We start from the raw sequence: 15324 nt of genomic DNA on the forward strand, positions 1-15324 counted from the left end.
TGTCTGTTTTTTACCTGCTGCACCTCCAGCAAAACATCAAGCACACTGATGACAGTTAGCGCTCTTCCCAAGCACCGGGTGCTGAACGCTGCCCTCATCATAGATCCCTGCCGGTCCTGCGATCAGCAGCAGCAGGGTCAATGATGAATTTTAGTCTACTCCCGCTGTGTCCAACTGTAAAAATAGGAATAAAATAAAAAAATCCTTAAACTCACCTCTCCTAAGTGCCACCCAGTGTAATCCGTGCAAGCGCTCACGCTGAGGGGAATGACTCCTGCAGCGAGTGGGCCCCGGAGCTGTGCTCAACAAGCGGTGCCCTGTCAATCACTGAGCGCAGCTTCGGGGCCCGCTCGCTGCAGGAGTCATTCCCCTCGGCGTGAGCACTCGCACGGATTACAGCGAGTGACACTTAGAAGAGGTGAGTATAAGGATTTTTTTTATTTTATTCCTATTTTTACAGTTGGACACGGCATGAGTAGACTACTACTCTCATCATTGACCCAGCTTCTGCTGATTGCAGCACCGGCAGGGATCTATGATGAGGGCAGCGCTCAGCACCCGGCTCTTGGGAACAGCGCCAACTGTACACTGATTCCCAAGCGCTGCTACGTGTCACACGGATGACACACAGGTGGACAATGATATCTCCAGTCCCGTAAATATCAGGACATGTGAAAGAGCCCTAATATCCACACGCAGATACACACTCATAGAAATGGGGACACGTACACACACAGCAAGCACACGCAGAAATGCACACACAGTCATGCACAGACACACTCAGACAATGACACACAAAAATGCAGACACGCAGGGAAGAACGCACACATGTGTGAAGATACATATACACACGTAGACATGCTGGCACTCAAATACATACACACAAACACATGCAGGCATATACACACACACAGGCATATACACACATAAGCAGGTATATACACACACATATGCAGGTATATATACACACACACACACACACACACACACACACATGCAGGCATATACAAACACACACGCATATACACACAGGCATATACACACACACTGTACACACACAGGCATATACACACACACAGGAATATACACACACACACTGTACACACATGCAGGCAGGCATATACACACACACAGGCATACACACACACACACAGGCATATACACACACACAGGCATATACACACACACAGGCATATACATAAAAATTCATACAAACACACAAATATTACACTACCTGTACAGTACAGACGCGCTCCTAAGGCGGGAGACTGCAGGGCAGGGCGCGCTGTGACGTCACTTTTAGGCTGTGTGCCCACGTAGCGTTTTTCAAGCGTTTATGCTGCGGAATTTCCGCAGCGGAAACGCTTGTAAAACGCTAGGTAATCCGCACCCCATGGTCCCCAAGGGGATTCCGCATGTTCTATGCACATGCTGCGGATTTTTCCGCAGCGTTTATGCTACGTACAAAAATCCGCAGCATGTCATTTAATTTTGCGGAAGCGCAGCGGAACTCCCGCCATTGACTTGCATTGAGACGCATAGAAACCGCGACTGTACATTTGTACAAGCGGCTTCTATGCGTCTCTATGTGCGGATGGTACCCAGGTCTGGAGGAGAGGAGACTCTCATCCAGACCTGGGTACCATTGTACCTGTAAAAAAAGAATAAAATAACAAATAAAGTTTATACTCACCTGTCCGGCGTCTTCTCTCTGAATGCCAGCAGCGCTGAAGGACCTGCGGTGACGTCACAGTCATGTGACCGCAGGCCCTTCACCGCTCTGTCTCGCGATATGCCGGCAGCCGGGAACCAGCCAGGAAGCAGCGCTGCAGCCACGCCGGGGCCTCGGGGGTGAGTATAGCTTTATTTGTTTTAATTTTTACGGTTCACACTGTATAAATCCATGCTGTTTGCATGGATTTATACAGTGTGACCTAGTTGTCAAGCACTTTCCAAGTGATGCTATCGCCTGGAAAGTGCTTGTCAATCTGCATGCGGAAACGCATGTGAATACGCATGTGGATCCGCATGTATTCTGCAGGAAAAACGCATGCACAATCTGCATGCGCTTTTTTCTGCCAGGGAGATGCAGAAATGCTGCAGAAATTTTCTGCTTCATTTCTGCATCGTGGGCACATAGCCAAAGCAGACATGCGGCCCTGTCTGCCGAGTGTGACGCAGCAGTGCAGCCCCTGCTCTGCTCTTCGGCTCTCCTGCTCCCAGGCCCCTCCCGCTACTGTCCTGGGAATCGCGACGGTGAGAGTGCGTGCGCGCGCCCTTAAAGGGCCCGCGACCACTTTTTTTTTTCAAAAAAAAAATTTCTCCTCTGTCTTCTCTGCAGGGGGCCCAACGGGAAATTTCCCGGCACCCCGCCAGGCCAGTCCGAGGCTGTCGGTACGACTCTCAAAGTCCATTCGATGAGGGCCACACACTACTGGTTGTGGCACTGCATATTCAGCTCTGTGTAGGAGAACTTGTGTCCCAGTTTGGTGACACTATAGCTTCCTCTCTAGTATAACAGACAATCCCTGCATGTGTTGCAGATGCCTAGCAGCCGCAATTTATGCAACTGTGACGAGGCAAACATATTTTTCAACCACGCAGAAGATACTCTTAGCATCCGAGCGCGCTCGGATAACACCTGGCCGTCCCTGACCAGATGATAAAAATGTTGTCAATATATTTATACCATACTCCAATATATGGATGCCACCAGTTATGATCATCCCTGAATTTTGTGGTTTCCTCCTATGAGCCCAAGAATAGGTTAGCATACAAAGGGGCACAGAGGCTCCCCATCGCAGTACCCCTGAGCTGGTGGAAGTATTTCCTGTCAAAAAGAAAGAAGTTATGAGTAAGAGTGAATTTTAGAAGATCCTCCATGAAGTCATTCTGTCTGCTACACTCTATTGATCTCGATTTCAATAAACGTCTTACCCCTCTGATACCATCCTCATGCGATATATTACTGTACAAAGCCTCAATATCTAGTAAGGCCTGCTCCCCTACATGCCTGTATACATGCTCGAGGGTCTAAATGTAGGGGAGCAGGCAAAGGTAAAACCAACTCCAGAGGGATTATTCCAACTACAGGACTTCAGGCGCTAAGGGGGGAACATTATACTGTGTGGGGGCTTCATACATACTGCATAAGGGGCATAATGGGGGCATTACACTGTGTGGGGGGCATCATACATACTGCATAAGGGGCATAATGGGGGCATTACAATGTGTGGGGGGCATCACATCCTGCATAAGAGGCATAATGGGGCATTACACTGTGTGGGGGGCATCATACATACTGCATTAGGGGAATAATGGGGGCATTACACTGTGTGGGGGGCATCACACATCCTGCATAAGGGGCATTATACTGTGTGGGGGCATCATACATACTGCATAAGGGGCATAATGGGGGCATTACACTGTGTGGGGGAATCATACATACTGTATAAGGGGCATAAAGGGGGCATTACACTGTGTGGGGGCATCACACATACTGTATAAGGGGCATAATGGGGGCATTACACTGTGTGGGGACATCATACATACTGTATAAGGGGCATAATGGGGGCATTACATTGTGGGGGGCATCATACATCCTGCATAAGGGGCATAATGGGGGCATTACACTGTGGGGCCAGTAAAGGGGTCCTGTACTATGAGAACAATACGTTTCCCCCCTTCCTGTCTCCATAGTTGGGTCGTATGTATCTATTACAGGAAACAGAACAAAAACCTTAAGATTCTTATAAAGGGGCAACACAAGACCCCCAAAGAGTCTCCGTGCTGAAGGGGTTAATGCCCCCTGCGCCCAGTAATGGGGTCTCCACATACCTCCACCTGCAGAGCCGCCACCACATATATGGCTGCTCTGTGCGCACAGGAGCTGTGATGAGGTCACAGGAGGGGAGGAGTCAGGGGTCACATGATCAGGGGCCTCAGTGGATGCAGGACTCTGCTGTGCTGGTTGTCATGGTGCTGGATGAGCTGAAGTTTATGTGTGGGGTCAGGAGGGGTTTACAGTGTGGATGTAGCGGAGCCGCGTGTGTACGAGGTGTACGGAGCGGAGCCGTGTGTGTACGAGGTGTGCGGAGCAGAGCCGCGCGTGTACGAGGTGTACGGAGCAGAGCCGCGTGTGTACGAGGTGTACGGAGCAGAGCCGCGTGTGTACGAGGTGTACGGAGCAGAGCCGCGTGTGTACGAGGTGTACGGAGCAGAGCCGTGTGTGTACGAGGTGTACGGAGCGGAGCCGCACGTGTACGAGGCGTACGGAGCAGAGCCGCGTGTGTACGAGGCGTGCGGAGCGGAGCCGCGTGTGTACGAGGCGTGCGGAGCGGAGCCGCGTGTGTACGAGGTGTACCGAGCCGCGTGTGTACGAGGTGTACGGAGCCGAGCCGCGTGTGTACGAGGTGTACGGAGCGGAGCCGCGTGTGTACGAGGTGTACGGAGCGGAGCCGCGCGTGTACGAGGCGTACGGAGCGGAGCCGCGCGTGTACGAGGCGTGCGGAGCGGAGCCGCGCGTGTACGAGGCGTGCGGAGCGGAGCCGCGTGTGTACGAGGCGTGCGGAGCGGAGCCGCGTGTGTACGAGGCGTGCGGAGCGGAGCCGCGTGTGTACGAGGCGTACGGAGCGGAGCCGCGTGTGTACGAGGCGTGCGGAGCGGAGCCGCGCGTGTACGAGGCGTACGGAGCGGAGCCGCGCGTGTACGAGGCGTACGGAGCGGAGCCGCGCGTGTACGAGGCGTACGGAGCGGAGCCGCGCGTGTACGAGGCGTACGGAGCGGAGCCGCGCGTGTACGAGGCGTGCGGAGCCGCGCGTGTACGAGGCGTACGGAGCGGAGCCGCGTGTGTACGAGGCGTGCGGAGCCGCGCGTGTACGAGGCGTACGGAGCGGAGCCGCGCATGTACGAGGCGTACGGAGCGGAGCCGCGCGTGTACGAGGCGTACGGAGCGGAGCCGCGCGTGTACGAGGCGTACGGAGCGGAGCCGCGCGTGTACGAGGCGTACGGAGCGGAGCCGCACGTATGTACGAGGCGTACGGAGCGGAGCCGCGTGTGTACGAGGCGTGCGGAGCGGAGCCGCGTGTGTACGAGGCGTGCGGAGCGGAGCCGCGTGTGTACGAGGCGTACGGAGCGGAGCCGCGTGTGTACGAGGCGTACGGAGCGGAGCCGCGCGTGTACGAGGCGTACGGAGCGGAGCCGGGTGTGTACGAGGCGTATGGAGCGGAGCTGGGCGTGTACGAGGCGTACGGAGTGGATGCTGCCCCTCTCCAGGAGCGATCACAGCAGCATGCACGGCATGAGACATTCTTGTACTACACGGACTGTCCTGACAGAACACAGCTCGTCAGGACATAGCCCCGACCTCCAGCGACAGCCGGACAGTCCCATTGGATCGGGGACGGTTGGGGGGTTTCTATATATAAGTTGTGTGTGATAATTGTAGAATTATTAATGTCTTAGCATAAAAGGATGGACCTGAGTGTTTGTGCCGGGGTCCACATTCATGGAGGGGTTGAGGCGGTGCTGGCTGTATTATGCAGACGGCATCTGCCTGTAACAGTAGTAACCAGAAACTACTAGAAACTCTGCACCAAAATGAAGCAAATCCTTATTCTGGGACCTTCGCCTTGTACGTAACACCCCCGGATCCGGTACAAGCCGGGCAGATGTTCTCATTCATGTCATTTTCTGCTTAAGGTTCTGAGGTTTTCTGGCCAACTATAAAAAAGAAAAGCGTAAAACAATATTTGTTTCTGCTGCATTGACATAAGTACAATCTTTCATTATATATAAATCTATTACACGTTGGGTCAATGCTGTAAAGGACATTAAAGTGCCATGGTTGTGGTTGTGGTTTTTGGGTCTCTACTTCCCTCCCAAAAATGTAATCAGAAACTTGTAACTACTGATCTCTCCACAAGAAGAAGCCGACAACTCCATCAATGGGATCATTTTATAAAATTAGGTCTTCGCAAGATGAAAATGGTCTCACAAACCACATTTTTTTAAAATGTTCATAAAAAACAAACAAACAAAAATAATAACCTTACTTTGATTTTTTCCCCATTTTTCAATACTTTATGTGGTAAATTGAATGTTGTCATTCCAGACAACAACTAGTCCCACAAAACACAAGCCCTCCGTCTATGTGAATGAAAAAACAAAGTTATAGTTTTTTTGGGAAAAGGGGGAGGAAAAAAATAAAAAATTGGTCTTGTCAGAATAATGTAATTGCTATATATATTTTTAAAATTGAATAATTTTACCCCAAAATTTTGATCTGTTATATTATCATTCTTCTTGCGAGATTAATCATTAGTCTGTAAATAAATCCAAACATCTGGAAGATGTAGAACAATATATCTCTGATTCTCTTCTGCCAGGATAAGCGCGGCCTTTCTGTCCTTTCTGTGATTGAGAAAACGCTTGAAAGATTCAGAAAGTCCGATGAGTTTTTGGAGCTTATTGTAAAGGGCCTTAATGACGACCTGGGAAAGAAACCACCAGAAACAAAGGATCCAACCAGGTAAGTTCTAATGATCCCATCTGATAAAATGATCAGCTTTATTTCCATGGGATTGTTCTGTAGAAGAGATGGGACCTGCAGCATTTTGATCCTGAACTTCACTATGTATAGATGTAGCAAAGCTTAATGTGACAATTCACACACCGCATTGATAAACTGTCTCAGAAGGTTAGCTCTCATAAGAGAATTAAGATCACTTATAGTGGAACTAAACTTACAATTTATTTTCAGAATTGTGAAAATTCTGGCACTTTGCAAAGCACTTCATTAGTTTCTTTGGTGTCATATCCATAAAATGATCATATTAAAGTGGCCTCCAGACCCTGCTTTTCCCCAGTGCAGGAGCGTTGCTGGGGTCCTAAGAGATCAGGGACCCCAGCCCCAAAGTACATGTTTCCCCATATAACCTCCCTGCCACTTAAAAGAGGATTTATACATATATAATTACAGTATACCACTGTTACTAATCTAAAATACACTATACAAAGACCAATATTCCCAAAATTACTACTATACAAGGCCAAAATGATCCTGCTACACAATGTCCTCTACCATCACCACCACACAGTGAGTACATACAGTACAGACCAAAAGTTTGGACACACCTTCTCATTTAAATATTTTTCTGTATTTTCATGACTATGAAAATTGTACATTCACACTGAAGGCATCAAAACTATGAATTAACACATGTGGATTATATACTTAACAAAAAAGTGTGAAACAACTGAAAATATGTCTTATATTCTAGGTTCTTCAAAGTAGCCACCTTTTGCTTTGATGACTGCTTTGCACACTCTTGGCATTCTCTTGATGAGCTTCAAGAGGTAGTCACCGGAAATGGTCTTCCAACAATCTTGAAGGAGTTCCCAGAGATGCTTAGCACTTGTTGGCCCTTTTGCCTTCACTGCGGTCCAGCTCACCCCAAACCATCTCGATTGGGTTCAGGTCTGGTGACTGTGGAGGCCAGGTCATCTGGCGTAGCACCCCATCACTCTCCTTCTCGGTCAAATAGCCCTTACACAGCCTGGAGGTGTGTTTAGGGTCATTGTCCTGTTGAAAAAGAAATGATGGTCCAACTAAACGCAAACCGGATGGAATAGCATGCCGCTGCAAGATGCTGTGGTAGCCATGCTGGTTCAGTATGCCTTCAATTTTGAATAAATCCCCAACAGTGTCACCAGCAAAGCACCCCCACACCATAACACCTCCTCCACCATGCTTCACGGTGGGAACCAGGCATGTAGAGTCCATCCATTCACCTTTTCTGCGTCGCACAAAGACACGGTGGTGGGAACCAAAGATCTCAAATTTGGACTCATCAGAGCAAAGCACAGATTTCCTCTGGTCTAATGTCCATTCCTTGTGTTCTTTAGCCCAAACAAGTCTCTTCTGCTTGTTGCCTGTCCTTAGCAGTGGTATCCTAGCAGCTATTTTACCATGAAGGCCTGCTGCACAAAGTCTCCTCTTAACAGTTGTTGAAGAGATGTGTCTGCTGCTAGAACTCTGTGTGGCATTGACCTGGTCTCTAATCTGAGCTGCTGTTAACCTGCGATTTCTGAGACTGGTGACTCGGATAAACTTATCCTCAGAAGCAGAGGTGACTCTTGGTCTTCCTTTCCTGGGGCGGTCCTCATGTGAGCCAGTTTCTTTGTAGCGCTTGATGGTTTTTGCAACTGCACTTGGGGACACTTTCAAAGTTTGCCCAATTTTTCGGACTGACTGACCTTCATTTCTTAAAGTAATGATGGCCACTCATTTTTCTTTACTTAGCTGCTTTTTTCTTGCCATAATACAAATTCTAACAGTCTATTCAGTAGGACTATCAGCTGTGTATCCACCAGACTTCTGCACAACACAACTGATGGTCCCAACCCCATTTATAAGGCAAGAAATCCCACTTATTAAACCTGACAGGGCACACCTGTGAAGTGAAAACCATTTCCGGTGACTACCTCTTGAAGCTCATCAAGAAAATGCCAAGAGTGTGCAAAGCAGCCATCAAATCAAAAGGTGGCTACTTTGAAGAACCTGGAATATAAGACATATTTTCAGTTGTTTCACACTTTTTTCTTAAGTATATAATTCCACATGTGTTAATTCATAGTTTTGATGCCTTCAGTGTGAATGTACAATTTTCATAGTCATGAAAATACAGAAAAATCTTTAAATGAGAAGGTGTGTCCAAACTTTTGGTCTGTACTGTATATGAAAGAAAACCCCGCAGGGTAAAAGACCATCAAAGGAGTCCAGGGAGTATAAAATCTATAATATTTATTCAGCAAGAGAAAAATAGGATGATGGGGGAAGGGACACAACACATATGTGATTGTTAGACATGTAAGCAAAAAAAAAGCAAGGTACGCAAGGAAGGGGCCATTCCAGGTATAATGGCTGTCTATAGTATCATCATGGGTATACTAAAATATCCCAAAATAGACACCGCATATATTCCACTGGGGGCAACAGTTATCATATGCAGGTGCATCTCACTAAATTAGAATATCATCAAAAAGTTAATTTATTTCAGTTCTTCAATACAAAAAGTGAAACTCATATATTATATAGAGTCATTACAAACAGAGAGATCTATTTCAAGTGTTTATTTCTGTTAATGTTGATGATTATGGCTTACAGCCAATGAAAACACAAAAGTCATTATCTCAGTAAATTAGAATAATTAACAAAAAACACCTGCAACGGCTTCCTAAGTGTTTAAAAATGTCCCATAGTCTGTTTCAGTAGGCTCCACAATCAAGGGGAAGACTGCTGACTTGACAAATGCCTAGAAGGCAGTCATTGACACCATCCACAAGGTCCCAGAGTTCCAATTTTCCTTTGGAAATCAAGGTCCCAGAGTCTGGAGGAAGAGTGAAGAGGCCACAATCGAAGCTGCTTGAGGTCTAGGGTGAAGTTTCCACAATCAGTGATGGTTTGGGGAGCCATATCATCTGTTGGTGGAGGTCCACTGTGTTTTATCAAGACCAAAGTCAGCGCAGCCGTCTACCAGGAAATTTTACAGCACTTCATGCTTCCCTCTGCCGACAAGGTTTTTGGAGATGGAAATTTCATTCTCCAACAGGACTTGGCACCTGTCCACACTGCCAAAAGTACCAATACCTGGTTTACACACAACAGTATCACGGTGCTTAATTGGTCAGCAAACTCACATGACCTTAACCCCATAGAGAATCTATTATAGAGAATCTATGGGGTATTGTCAAGAGGAAGATAAGAGACACCAAACCCAACAAAGCAGACGAGCTGAAGGCTACTATCAAAGCCACCTGGGCTTCCATAACACCTCAGCAGTGCCACAGGCTGATCGCCTCCATGCCACGCCGCACTATGCAGTAATTGATGCAAAAGGAGCCCATCCAAGTATTGAGGGCATTTACTGAACATACATTTCAGTAGGCCAACATTTCGGATTTTAAAAACATTTTTCAAGCTGATGTTATAAAGTATTCTAATTTACTGAGATAATGACTTTTGTGATTTCATTGGCTGTAAGCCATAATCAGTGGCGTACCGCCAATGGTGGCAGGCCACACCACTGCTATGGGGCCCGTGAGCCTCGAGAGAGCGAGGAGGATAGGTGAGTACTGGGGGGGTGGGAGGTTGCGGCGGAGGAGCGGGCACACGCAGTAGCGGCTGCTGTAGCTACCACGTGTGCCCGCTGCTAAAGCTACATGAATATTCCCTCTTCTCCACTTCCATGGGCGTGGAGAAGAGGGAATATTCATTCTCTTTAGTAGCGGGCACGGAGGAGCGCTGAGCCGTGGCTGCTGCTTACAGTGCCCTCTACTAAAGAGAATGCATATTCACGCTTGTCAACGCTCATAGTCCCGGCGTGGAGAGGAGTGAATATGCCGGCAGCAGCAGCAGCTCACCTCGACAACTAAGAGCGCGCGCTGCTCAGATACCAACATGAGCTGCTGGCAGACAGAACACAGCAGCTCTGGAGCAGAGGTGAGGAAGGAAGGTGAGTATAAGTGTTTATTTTTTGTGTGTGCAGTGATGGGGCCACACATACCAGAATTGGGGGGTGAGGAGGCCATACATACCAGGATTGGGGAATGAGGGAGCCATGCATACCAGTATTGGGGGATGAGGGGGCCACACATACCAGGATTGGGGGATGAGAAGGCCACACATACCATTCCTGACTCCATTTTTGGCGATTGGATATTTCCCTGGATCTCGTGTATCCTGCTGCATATTGCTGTATATAACATAGGCTTACGTCATGTGAACAATGGCCAAATAGCTGTTGGCTGAGAACTCGTCCTGTATGATAAAATCTGCGATGGAGGTTCCTAATACGGCTTCCAACGAAGATGTGAAATCATCCAAATGTGTATAAGAACTAGCGAGTGATAAAGGAGACAATGGCTGGGAGGTAATAAGTCATTACCTGTCTGCCAATATCTTCTTCTGGAAGACTTCAAGATATCATGTATTACATATTACATATTATTTTGAAAGCGCACCATGTAATACCACATGTGTCCTGGAGAGGCCACTACGTCCAGCAAAACACAGCTGATTGCTGAGGGGGTTCACTGCCAGACCCCCGACTATCAACTGATCGCCTGCAAGTCCTCATTTGGGGACAGGAGTTGTTCACACTTGGCATATTTTGTGATTCATGAGGGGAGGACAGTAGCCGGATATAGACTTTTTCTATAAAGTCAGATTAAAGGGGTTTTCAGGAATGTTTTTATGTAATATATAGGAGGTTCCCAGTGGTAGAGAAAACACACAGAGCTTTACTTTCTCCTGCTGCTCCAGCTCTGGATCTTCAGCGCTTCCTGTGCTCTATTGTGACAGGCTGCAGCGGTGATAGCTCAACTTCAGCACACATCATTGCTGCAGCCAATCACTGAGTTTAGAAGCTCTGTCAGCGTGGCCACTGAGCCAAGTGATTGGCTGCAGAGCTGCAGTCATGATGTCACCCTTGAAGCCAGTGACTAAAGATCAGCGGCAGCGGTGAAGTGCTGGAGCTGGAGCAGGAGGTAGTAAAGCTTCATCTGTTCTACTTAAGTGACGATTTATAGGATTTATATTTAAGTGATGAAAAATAATTTGCTTGTGTCGCCACTTTCCGAGATCTGAAAGCCGCGGCGTTTCCATGTTTCGGGAATGGGGCTGCGTGAGGGCTGTTTTTTGCACCACAAACTGATGGTTATATTGATATCATTTTGGGGTATATACAATGTTTTGATTGTCTGTTATTATATATTTTTTTCTTGTTGCAACGACTGAAAATCTGTAATTCTGGCATTTTATTTAATGTTCTAGTTACGCCGTTTACTAAATGGATTAATTTATTTTATATTTTGATGGATCTGACTTTTACAAACGCAGCGATACCAAATATGTGTATTTTTTAAATGTTTTATATTTCTTAATTTTTAATGGGGGGAAAACTGGGATGATTTGAACATTTATACTTTTTTCATTTTTTTTTACTTTTCACTGTATTTGTTAGTCTCTTTAGAGGGCTTGAACCTGCAATCTGATTGCTTGTGCTATATACAGCATTGCTATATATAGCAGAAATCACGGTCTCCTATGAACACTTGCAACAGGCTGGCTGTCACAGGAATACAGTGATGACAGACAGTGTGCAGTGATGGGGCCATACATACTAGGATTGGGGGGTGAGGAGGCCCCACATACAAGGATTGGAGGATGAGGGGGCCATGCATACGAGGATTGGGGGTTGAGGGGGCCACACATACCAGGATTGGCATTGTGAGGAGGCCCCACATACCAGGATTGAGGGATGAGGGGGCCATGCATACCAGGATTGGGGGATGAGAAGGCCACACATTCTAGGATTGGGGGATGAGGAGGCCACACATACCAGGATTGGGGGATGAGGAGGCCACACATACCAGGATTGGGGGATGAGGAGGCCACACATACCAGGATTGGGGGATGAGGAGGCCACAGATACCAATATTGGGGGATGAGGAGGCCATACATACCAGTATTGGGGGATGAGGGGGCCAGGCATACCAGGATTGGGGGATGAGGGGGCCACGCATACCAGGATTGGGGGATGAGGGGGGGGGCACGCATACCAGGATTGGGGGATGAGGGGGGGCACGCATACCAGGATTGGGGGATGAGGGGTGCCATGCATACCAGGATTGGGGATGAGGTGGGCCATATATACCAGGAATGGGGGATGAAGAGGCCATGCATACCAGAATTGGAGGATGAAGAGGCCATACATACCAGGATTGGGGGATGAGGAGACCATTCATATTAGGATTGGGGAATGAAGAGATCATGCATACCAGGATTGGGGGATGAGGGGGGGCCATGCATGCCAGGATTGGGGGATGAGGGGTGCTATGCATACCAGGATTGGTGGATGAGGGGTGGCCATGCATACCAGGATTGGGGGATGAGGGAGGGCCATGTATACCAGGATTGGGGGATGAGGGGTGCCATATGTACCAGTATTGGGGGATGAGGGGTGCCATACATACCAGGATTGGTGATGAGGGACCACAAAAACCAGGATGGTGAAATTTTCCAGTAGCTGCTGCATTTCCCGCCCTAGGCTTATACGCAACTCAATACGTTTTCCCAGTTTTTTTGTGGTAAAATTAGGGGCCTCGGCTTATACTCGGGTCGTCTTATTTAAAACATACGGTATTTTAAAATCAGTGAGTACGTGGTGCCCATAACACGGCAGGACTGTGTGGTACATTATACTATATGGGGGCTGCGTTTTACCCTTTGGGGTGTGAAATATACTGTATGGAGGACTATGGGGAGTGCATTATATTCTATCGAGGACCATGGGAAGTTCATTATACTATATGGAGGATTATGGGGGGTGCATTATACTATATGGAGGATTTTGGAGGGTGCATTATACTATATGGAGGATTATGGGTGGCATATTATACTATATGGAAGTCTATGTGGGGCCATTATGATATTTTGAGGGCTATGTGGGGGGCTGTTATACTGTATGAAAGCAATTATACGGTGTGAAGGTTTGTGTGGGGTCCATCATACTGTTTGGAGGGCTGTGTGGGGCCATTATACTGTTTGGAGGGCTAGTGTGGGCCATTATACTGTATGTAGGCTCATTATACTGTATGGAGGGCTGTGCGGAGTCACAGTTGGGGGAATCATACTGTGTTAGGGTCACCATACTTTGCCTTGGGAGTTGAAGTGGGGTACAATAAGGTCATTATACTGTTCATGTAGAGGCTAATGTGGAGGAATGCACCATGGGGGTATCATACTGTGTTTTGGGGGGCACTTTTATTGGCATCATACTTCATGGGGGCAATGAAAGAGGGATCTAGGACTTCAGTAGGAGGAAAATTAGAAAAACGAAGTAAAGGCTGGAAAGTTGTGAGATCGGCTCTTCTGTGACACAGACAAATATTTCTTTATTTAGGAGCTGAAACTCCTAAACCCTTCATCCAATTTTAATGTGGATACCCTCAAATGAAAGCTGAAAGTCTGAACTTCAAATGCATCTGAATTGTTTTGTTTAAAATTCATTGTGGTAATGTCTAGAACCAAAATTAGAAAAATGTTGTCTCTGTCCAAATATATATGGACCTAACTGTATAAGAGGTGTGTGTGCCATCATACTATAAGGGGCTATGGGAGTCATCATGCTATATATAAGGGGCAGTGGGGCCATCATATTATATAAAATGGGGAGTGGGTGCCAGAATACAGTTTATAAGGGGCTGTGGGGCCATCATACAGTATAAAGGGAGCTGTAGGGGCCATAATATAGTGTACAAGTGGGTGTGGGGGCCATCATACAGTATATATTGGGCTGCGGGGGCCATCATACAGTATAAAGGGAGCTGTAGGGGCCATCATACAGTACTGTATATATGGGGCTGTGAGGGCCATTATACAGGATATAGGGAGTTGTAGGGACCATCATGCCAGTTATAAGGAGTTGTAGAGACCATCATACAGTGCATAGGGAGCTGTGGGGACCATCAGACAATGCATAGGGAGCTGTAGAAACCATCATACAGTGCATAGGGAGCTGTGGGGACCATCATACAGTGCATAGGGAGCTGTGGAGACCATCATACAGGGCATAGGGAGCTGTGGGTACCATCATACAGTGCATAGGGAGCTGTAGGGACCATTATGCAGTGCATAGGGAGCTGTGGGGACCATCATATAGTGCATAGGGAGATGTGGAGACCATCATACAATGCATAGGGAGCTGTGGGGACCATTATGCAGTGCATAGGGAGCTGTGGGGACCATTATACAGTGCATAGGGAGATGTGGGGACCATTATGCAGTGCATAGAGAGCTGTGGGGACCATTATGCAGTGCATAGGGAGAGGTGGGGACCATCATAGAGGGCATAGGGAGCTGTGGGGACCATTATGCAGTGCGTAGGGAGCTGTGGGGACCATTATGCAGTATGTAGGGAGCTGTGAGGACCATTATGCAGTGCATAGGGAGCTGTGGGGACCATTATGCAGTACGTAGGGAGCTGTGGGGACCATTATGCAGTGCGTAGGGAGCTGTGCGGACCATTATGCAGTGCATAGGGAGCTGTGGGGACCATTATGCAGTGCATTGGGAGCTGTGGGGGCCATTATGTGGAGACCATCATACAATGCATAGGGAGCTGTGGGGACCATTATGCAGTGCATAGGGAGCTGTGGGGACCATTATACAGTGCATAGGGAGATGTGGGGGCCATTATGCAGTGCATAGGGAGCTGTGGGGACCATTATGCAGTGCATAGGGAGCTGTGGGGACCATTATGC

General features: G+C 47.8%; 1 protein-coding gene across 3 annotated transcripts in view; it reads right to left on the bottom strand.

Annotated features, from left to right (window-relative positions):
• LOC141191556 (uncharacterized) overlaps nucleotides 1-15324 on the bottom strand; it is a 209418-nt gene that overhangs the window by 17536 nt on the left and 176558 nt on the right. The window contains exon 1 of one of the 3 annotated variants that reach the window (XM_073661465.1): nucleotides 3838-3914. The exons of 1 other annotated variant lie outside the window; for it this stretch is intronic. The gene's annotated coding sequence lies outside the window, so the exon portion shown is untranslated. Of the gene's footprint in view, nucleotides 1-3837; nucleotides 3915-15324 lie in introns of those variants that run through there. One more of the 3 variants, XM_073661467.1, reaches the window with a different exon arrangement.

Source organism: Phyllobates terribilis, unplaced genomic scaffold (genome assembly GCF_046119375.1).
Source record: "Phyllobates terribilis strain yellow unplaced genomic scaffold, ASM4611937v1 Scaffold_47__1_contigs__length_9908305, whole genome shotgun sequence".
NCBI lineage: Eukaryota > Metazoa > Chordata > Amphibia > Anura > Dendrobatidae > Phyllobates > Phyllobates terribilis.